The sequence below is a fragment of the Anarhichas minor genome, unplaced genomic scaffold, assembly GCF_050575085.1.
Source record: "Anarhichas minor isolate MPS153535 unplaced genomic scaffold, ASM5057508v1 ptg000009l, whole genome shotgun sequence".
NCBI lineage: Eukaryota > Metazoa > Chordata > Actinopteri > Perciformes > Anarhichadidae > Anarhichas > Anarhichas minor.
Window position 1 is genome coordinate 743,742 of NW_027466455.1, and position 9,145 is coordinate 752,886.

Consider the following 9,145-nt stretch of genomic DNA (forward strand, 5'->3'; position numbering starts at 1 on the left):
AGTACTGTACTGAGGAAATTAAACAGTACATAAAAAAAGGGGGGTGGGGGGGGGGGGGGGGGGGGGGGGGGGGGGGTGCTCTTGGAATGGAGGTTGGATCTGCCTTTATTGTGGGTCCAGCTGCACTCCTGTAGGTCAACCAATACTGAAACTGCAGCTTTCCAATCAATGATAATAATGATAATGGTAATTAATTGAATTTATATAACTAAATTAAAAATACTGAGAACTCTTGAGGTGCCAGTAGCAGAGGTGATGCAGTATGTATGCATACATACAGTACATGGGTGGAAGTAAGGAATTATATTGACTCTCTTTACAGGAAGAAAGTGGCCCCTTCACTTTGATCAGCAGCAGGCAAGCAAGCCACGAGAGTTGTAGCATTTAGGATTCACTGAGGAGCGAGGAGGCTTTATCGGAGCTATAAGCGAGGAAACGAATGCTACTGTTCCTTTTGTATTCCTATGGTGTACTTATTTATGATGATCAAATACTGGATCAAACTATCAGCTCTTCACCTTCCGCTGCTCTAACCGTATTCCTCTTTGACATTTCACCTGCAAATGACTTGTGTTTTCATCTTGAATGAAGGCTACACCCAACTCAACATAATGGGTACAAGTGCAAAAAGCAGCTAAAAGTAAACACAAGTTCTCTAAACACTGTTCTGCTCATCTGACAGAGATCATAAAAAATAGCAGTAAAACAAAACATGGACAGCTGATGCAGTTGTGACACACGTCATATTTAATTGATGTCTGTGAGGCAAGGAAAGGAATCGAGGATGTACAAACTGGGAAATGAGAAAGGCCACTGGTGTCACCTTGCCCACAGCCCAACTCTTAACTGACCGATTAATTCAGATTAACAACTGAGAAACAAGACAAGATGTAGGACAGAACAGTTCTGCAAGTTTTTTTTTTTAACCATCCTTATCTCTTGGCTGCTATGTTCTGGGCCTCATCAGCTCTGGCACCAATTCTACATAAAACAAACCTGCATCAGAAGTCTGGACCTGATATTACAGAGTTGCAAGAAAGGAAGAAAAATGATGCGATAATTCAATTACACCATTTATTATCAGAAAGTATTGCTCAGGAATACAAAAACAAATGACTTGGGTTACCCTTCTTAATATTTGAGCCAAGCAGAAGTCAAATTATTTAGAAGTGCTTATGTTGTGTCATCTTGTCTGAACATTGTTTCTACTTCACAAATTGTATAATGAAAAAGGAAAAATGAATTCATGATTTAAAGGCCAGTGCAAAGAAACACAATAAGAAAGAAAAACCGAAGAGATACAATAGATGCAAAATCAGAGATACAGTAGAGACACTGAATGACATGGACATTACAATTCAGCTTGATGCTCTTCAAGGGCTTGGAGACATTTCTTTGTTTTTCCATGCATCAGTTCAATGTCAGCTATTTTTGCATCCAACAACTCATTCTTCTCATCTACATAAGTCTTGAGTTTCTCCACACTTCTTTTGAGACTCTCCAGATGTTCCTTCAGTGGCAGAAAGTCTTCAGATGATTCTTCTGAGATTTCCAATGTATGCAATGCAATCATTGCTTCAACATAGCTCACAGATTTACTTATGACCTCTAAAAGGGTGGCCTTTTGTGCCTATTGGGGAAAATTAAAATCAATTCGTGACATGGCACCATCTCAGTTTGCTATGTTGTTACATTACGTTGTGTCCTGCAGTGCATGAAGTCAACCAACACGTAAACTTACTAACTGACTCACCTTCAAATTGTCCAAGTGTTGTTCTACTTTCTGAACGTCTTCTTTGAGATTTTTCTGCAAACACAGCGTGAGAATCAACATGCAGTTACATTTGTGGACAGAACAGCCGAAGCATGACAGCAGCTCTAACATATCTGCGCATACGACTGCAGATGGGAAAACTAAGAACATTTCAACAGGAAGTTTGCTTGTGGTGAATCACAATGACGACTTGCAAATAAATGCGGAATTGTTTTCTACAGCAATGGGAGGTTAAGCAGCAATTTATTTACCAGTTTCTCGTCGTGTATCCATGAACTTGCGAGGCAAACCAGACACAGCAGAGAGAAGAGGATGTACAGGCCACCAGCCACTCCTCTGCTGCTTGACAAGGCTGCTGCTGCCATCGCTGTTCTAAAAGTACATTATAGAGCAGAAAGGCTCAAGGAAGAGTTGAAAACAAGTCTACATTATAAACCATTTTCCAGTGAGTCGTAGTTTCTGATCTTACCTGTGATGTTAATGGATGATGAGCTGCAGTACAGGTGATGAATTCAAAAACATGAGGTGACACACCCCTACATGCTTTATATACTCCAGGTGTCACCTCGCCCACTGCAAGCTAAGTTTCACTTTTACAGAAATAGTGTAGCGCCACGGGCGCCGCACGCTTAAAAAAAAAAAAAAAAAGAAAAGTTAATTAATAAAAAAATAAAAAATAAATTAATTTTGTAATTTTTTAATTTTTTTTGATTAAAAATAAAAATAAGAGGCCTTCTGTTTGAAACGAACAGAAGTGAAACGAGGATCCCTCAGTAGTGTGTGCGCGAACTGAGAAGACCTCGCCGGCGACGGACAAACCCGAGCTGCCGCCGTGGTGAACACGGATCCACGGGACTCGTGCCCCGATGTCCGGTCGCCCCCTGTGAGCGCCCCTGGTGCAGTAAGGGACTGCGAGAAGGGGGAGAGAGGCAGAGGTTCAGTTCTCTCTCTATATGACTCACTCACCTGACCTGAGGGAGAGTGGCTCCCGCACACTTTCCCCTAATTTGCCTCGATAGCCTCCGCTTAAGAGAAACTTATACCGGTAGCCAATTCCCCTAAATCAGAGGTAGCCAACACGGTGCCCGCGAGCACCCTGTCGCCCGCAGGGACCACGTGAGTCGCCCGCGAGACATGTTCTAAAAAATAGCACTAGTCACCATTGGAGCTCCGTCTAAAATTGTAGTTGCTGTTCATTTTTAATCAAAAACGCTTGCATTAGTGTAGATTTTAAAATGACAATATTTCTTGTCATAAGAGAGTTGGGTACCCGGAGGCGCACGGCGGACAGCCAGGACGAGGCCGCCGCACTAGGTTTTCAGGTTCCGAATGGCGGGCGCTTCCCGTTGGCGCCAGATGCGCGCCGCGAGCGCACCCCGTCGTCAGGTCCGTAAATCCTCGGAACAGGCCGCGGGGTAATCCGATCGAAAAGGCCCAGACTAGAGGTTTGAACGTGGGCGCCCGAAGACGCTCGCGCGCCTCGGAGGGTTGGATCCTCCGCTCGGCTATAGACGAGACTTTTTACTAGTTTCTTCGTGGAGACAAAGGTACCGTTGGAAAAGCTGGTGTCGGTGACAACAGACGAGGCTCCCGCGATGACGGGCCGGCATGCAGGCTTCATTGCGCAATGCAAAGGTGACCCAGACTTCGCAAAATGTCTACATTACCACTGCATCATTCACCAGCAGGCGCTATGTGCAAAAGTAACCGTCTTCGATCATGTGATGATACAAAAATATCAGAGATGTGATACCTCCGACTTTCAAATGTTGAAACAGATTAACAGTTGCATGTTTAAATATGTATGTGTAGCTATACCATCATTGTTGTGGAAATCATTATTAATAATTATTGTGAGGAATAATTAACTGACATGTGATCAAACAGTCTCTTCACATATATTATAAATAAAAGGTGATCTGTGCAATTTTGTTATTCAGGAAGTTTGTATCAAATAAGTAGCCCTTCGTACTACTCAGTACCCTTGAAGTAGCTCTCAGTTTCAAAAAGGTTGGTGACCCCTGCCCTAAATAGTAATAAATCACCAACAAAAGCACAATCGATAGCTCGTTTATTTTATTTTCCGAATCGCCAAACATTGATATACTAAATAGTATAATCTGTCGCTCGAATAGCAGTCGGTTTTACAAAATCTTTAAAAATTGTATTTCCCTGCTCAGAGCCCAACAGTTCTAAAGCTCTTTCAAACTCACGGTCGTTCTTTGGGACCGGTTTGAAGCGGGTCTTCCCCGAGTCTCTCTACTATAGAAACGGATGTTAGTATTTGTAGGTGTGTGCATAAAGTATGCATCAGTCGTGTGCCGTGCTGGAAGTCCTTCAACTTACCACAGGGGCTGGAAGATCCCCCCCCCTTAGAGGAGACCTCTTCTCTCTGAGTTCCCAAAAGAGCTGCAGAAAAAGAGTCAGCTGAAAAAAGTTAAATTGTTACTTATTTATTTCTGTCCAATTCAAAGTTTATTATCTTGGTCCAAATACAGAGAAAAATCAATTAACAAATTTTAAATTTTAAAGAATTTAAAGTTTAACCCCGCGCAGGTACAGACCTGGTGGACTTCTCCCCAACTACTTCCTCGATTCTTGAAAACCGAGAATATTTATACTCTCACATCCCTCCCCCCCTCCCTTCCTTTCTTGGTGCCTCTGTGGGTCATGCCATGGACATGGTAACCCCCCTTAAATTTAGTCATGACGTATGACACCCCTTGCTCACTGGTTGATAACATTCAGATACATATACATCAGCGTATGTTCCAACAGGTTACAGGGATACAGGATAATACAAACAATACATGATATAAAACATAATACACCTTTTTGCCCAGCGTAAGATTAATACCAGGGTATTCTCATACATGTGGTTGACAAGCTAAAGGGTTAATGCAGAATGCAAACATCAGCAGGTGTTGCATCCTGTGTGAAACTCTGTGTAAGGATGTGAAATCATCACGTCACCCTGTTCTGTCCCCCGGAAAGTACCTACAGGCCCCGCTAACGTGTGTGTGTATGTCGTAACTGCACGTGCAGCAAGCGACATCTTACAAGAGACAGAGTCCTTTGCCTCTCTCGGTTACACTTTTGTTTTTCGTCGTTTTGCTGAGCAGCAGACTGGTGCTTGTTAACACCTAATAACCAGGGCCTTCCGTGTAGAGGGCATTCACAATTTCACAAAACACTCCAACATGTCTAACAATAGTATTGGCAATGAATCTGGTTCCAACCCCGAAAAGCCCCCGTAGTCCAGTCGATGTGCGGATTATGTCGACGCAGCCAGGGGTATCCCAGAATGAGGGGGATGCGAGGGGTTTGCAAGATGTGGAAGCTGATGGTCTCGTGATGGTTGCCGGACAGCAGCATGTGTACTGGAACGGTTTGATGCGTCACTGTGCCCAGAAGATGACCGTCCAGGGCGCTGGAAGAGGTATCCGGTCGATCCCCAACTGTGTAAAGAGGTCCTCGTTCATAATGGACACATCTGCTCCAGAATCCAGGAAGGTGGAAATAGTATGGGAGCCCCCGGTTAATAGTAGTTGGGCGTGGAAAAGTGGTCGTTGACAGGCGGAGGGTCGGGAAACTGCTCTGCTCACCAGTACTTCCGTCTTTACTGGCGAGCCCGGGCTTTTAATGGGCAATTGTGAGCAAACATGACCTGCCTGGCTTGACTGTTCCCGGCGCCTTGTCAGCCGCCTGACCTGGATGCGGCGATCCACTCTGGAGGTTGCCTCGATAAGTCCGTCCAGGGATGTGGGTAGCTCGAACGCGATGAGTTCATCTTTGACGTAATCCACTAACCCGAGTAGATACGCGTCACACTGGGCGTCCATGTTCCATGAGCTTAATCGTGCCCGAGTCCGGAAATCAATGGCGTAGTCCATGACAGATCGGTGGCCCTGCTGGAGCCCCATTAGCCCTCCGGTGACGTCCGGTCCTCTGGACACCAGTCCGAAAACCTTGTGTAGTTCGGCGGAGAAGGACTGGAAGGAAGCACAGGCAGGAGTACGACGATCCCATTCCGCTGTTCCCCACAGGTGAGCTCTCCCCATTAGGTTGTTGATGGTAAACGCCACCCTGGCGTCCTCTGACGCGAAGGTGCGGGGCTGCAACGCAAACAGGATGGAACAGTTTGTCAGGAATGCGTTGCAACCCTCAGAATCCCCAGCGTAACGTTCAGGCTCCCCCACCCGGGGCTCTGAGACCGCCGTAGATACTGCTGGATCCATTCCCAAGTGAACCGGAGCAAGTGGCGGCGACGCCGTCGTGTTGGTCGGAGCTGCGACTGCCGTGAGTTGTCGTACCTGGTCAATCAACATGGTGAGAATCTGGTTCCGATTCGCCAGGTTGTGGCGAACCTCGGTGGTGTTGGTGACTACCATGGTCTCGGTTCGCTGCATCGTCTCCTCGATCGCCTCGAGCCGGGTCCATGCTGTGGTGCCGTCTGCTGGATCCATGATGTGGCCAGATCGTATTGTAACGGGTGTAGTAAGGACCCAGGAGCAGTACGACAAACACCAGGGATAGTTTGACTCAAAACTTTATTTTCTTCGGCACCCACAACAGGCAGACTATTTACAGGAAAACAGCTGCTGGTTCTCGTGGTCGGGGACAGAAGGCTGAGTGAGTTACCAGGGCAGAGGCAAGGGGAGGTAGTCCAAAACAGGCAGGGTCGGTAACGGGAAATCAGTCCAAGGGTGTACGCGGGAAAGTCTTGCATGGAAGCGGAGAACGATCTGGCAGTGAGTGTGTGTGAGGCAGGGGTTTAAATAGTGGAGGAGGCAGAGTGAGCAGGTGAGTGTAATGAGCTGATGAGGTGAGTGTGACTGGCAGGTGCACTGAATGAACTGATTAGGTGAGTGAGAGGTGGAAAAAACTAGATAGAAGTGGCAGAGCTGTGACACAAGTATTGTACTTCGCTCCATTTTAAGTCGCATCCGACTGCGTCTGCAGCTGCAGGAGGGCTGAGCTGCAGAGAGGTGACACTGGAAATGATACGCGTTCTAAACATTTACGTTCAGTGTCAGGGCGTGGCTCGTAGTTAGTGAACAGTACAAAAATGAACAACAATGCAGTCAAATTAAGGATCCCCTCATTATGGATTATCTTTAGCATTATTGTAGCTTTGCATTTAAAAAAAAAAAGGTTGCATTCTGCCTGAATCACTGATTTAGAAGGCTGCATATTTATATCCACCTCCATCCTCTTTGTTCACGCCCGTGAGAAGGCATACTCTGTCTGTACATTTGTTCAGAAATACATTTTTACATGTTATGCAAGCTTTATTTACACAATTAGTCAACTTTAAGATACAGTATGTATTTAATTTCATGAGACTTCAAGTCAGCTCCTGTCTTGGCCATTTTTTTTTGGGAGTGTTAAACTAGCTGCATAGACACGTACGTAAATGCGTGATGAGGTCAGAACAGAACCAAATCAAACATGAAGTTGCATCGCCAACAGGTGCACGTTGAATGTCAAAGACCTGGCAACGTGGTTGTGTGTGTAGGCTGCTTGGTGTGTAAGAACTGCAGTTTCACCTTTACTTCAATATGTGTGTGTGGGCTGCTGCTGTTGTAAAGTTGATATTCAGGGTTGCTGCCTTGGTGATGTTTTACTCTGCTTTTCATCCTTTTTTATTTTTATTTATTGTTGGTCAGTTTTGTATCTTTTTTGGTTAGTTAGTGAAGCTATACCACATCAGTAGGATGACTTTGATAAGTCCTTGTACTTGCGGTTATTGGTTAGGTGTGTGTGTGTGTGTGTGTGTGTGTGTGTGTTGCTTGCCATTGCGAGGATGTTGCTCCACTTTCTTGGGTCCCTGAGTTTCGGTTACTTACAACCACAATCTCTCTTGTCTAGAAAGCCGTATTGTATAGTTTCTGTATTCCTGCTGGCCTGCTTCTGAGCAACATTATTGAACCTCCTCTTTGCCGAGCTCTGCATGTCGTTCAGTAGGAGACGGGCACTGCTTAATCCACTCCTTCATAGAAATTTACCTGAGATGATTCTTTTGTGTATCGTGTTTTTGGTCTTTAACTTTGTTAATTTGTATCTGTTCTTTCATGTCGCTCAGCAGCCCTGACAACACATTAGTGTAGGTGTTGTTCTCAGACATGGAGTGATACTGAAAGTGCAAAGGAGTTAGACATCATAGTGGTTTGTGGTTATTATTTCACGGCTATGAACCAATCGGATTTCTTCATTTGAGCTACCGGTTTAATACAAATGATAATCAGTTGTATGCTCAGGCTGCAGCTTGCCCTCTATAGACAAAGATTCTGTCAAAGTTGCTTTCCACCATGTTTTGGGACACTTAGAAAGGCCTAAGAAAACATGCAGCTGTCCTTCATATTTATTCTCAACTCACTGAAGCTCTGTCTATCTATCGTCTTTCTTTTGAGATGGGTTTTAAATCTTGATTGGTTCCAATTCTTGGTGTCCAGTGTGCTTGGTTTAGTGTACATGCTTTTGCATTCCAATACTATTGCTTAAATCATGAACATCACAGATTTTTTGGCCTTTGTTTTCAGGGAACATGCATTCTTTACTATGAACACCAGGGGTCAGTGTTGGATTATATCATCTGTAGTAGTTTGTGAGTTGGCATGAGGCTGATGTGGGGTGGCATTCTTTGTAGTCGCCTGTAGCCTTGTGTCTACATGGGCAGTGGGAGAGTACGTGTTTTGAAGTAATTTGGGGAAATGTTTATTTTTAATGTATGATGGAAACTTTTAATTGTTTTAGTTCCCTTAAGTGTCTGACCATCATTCAAAATCTTCCTCTTTCCACGTCATGCTAAGGGAGGTACAAGTACTGTACTGAGGAAATTAAACAGTACATAAAAAAGGGGGGGGGGGTGCTCTTGGAATGGAGGTTGGATCTGCCTTTATTGTGGGTCCAGCTGCACTCCTGTAGGTCAACCAATACTGAAACTGCAGCTTTCCAATCAATGATAATAATGATAATGGTAATTAATTGAATTTATATAACTAAATTAAAAATACTGAGAACTCTTGAGGTGCCAGTAGCAGAGGTGATGCAGTATGTATGCATACATACAGTACATGGGTGGAAGTAAGGAATTATATTGACTCTCTTTACAGGAAGAAAGTGGCCCCTTCACTTTGATCAGCAGCAGGCAAGCAAGCCACGAGAGTTGTAGCATTTAGGATTCACTGAGGAGCGAGGAGGCTTTATCGGAGCTATAAGCGAGGAAACGAATGCTACTGTTCCTTTTGTATTCCTATGGTGTACTTATTTATGATGATCAAATACTGGATCAAACTATCAGCTCTTCACCTTCCGCTGCTCTAACCGTATTCCTCTTTGACATTTCACCTGCAAATGACTTGTGTTTTC

The 9,145-nt window shown here is 44.6% G+C and overlaps 1 long non-coding RNA gene across 10 annotated transcripts; it reads right to left on the minus strand.

Moving 5' to 3' along the window:
• Positions 1-1,060: 1,060 nt before the first annotated feature.
• LOC142946000 (uncharacterized) lies at positions 1,061-4,389 on the minus strand. 10 transcript variants are annotated; one of them, XR_012952976.1, is made up of 5 exons: positions 4,339-4,389; positions 4,121-4,201; positions 2,026-2,146; positions 1,754-1,807; positions 1,061-1,630 (listed from the first exon to the last, which is right to left on the minus strand). It is a non-coding gene; the product is annotated as an uncharacterized LOC142946000 (long non-coding RNA). The 10 variants fall into 10 exon arrangements; XR_012952973.1 differs by having other exon boundaries at positions 2,026-2,402; positions 4,339-4,368; XR_012952971.1 differs by having other exon boundaries at positions 2,026-2,683; positions 4,121-4,183; positions 4,339-4,365.
• Between the last annotated feature and the right edge of the window lie 4,756 nt (positions 4,390-9,145).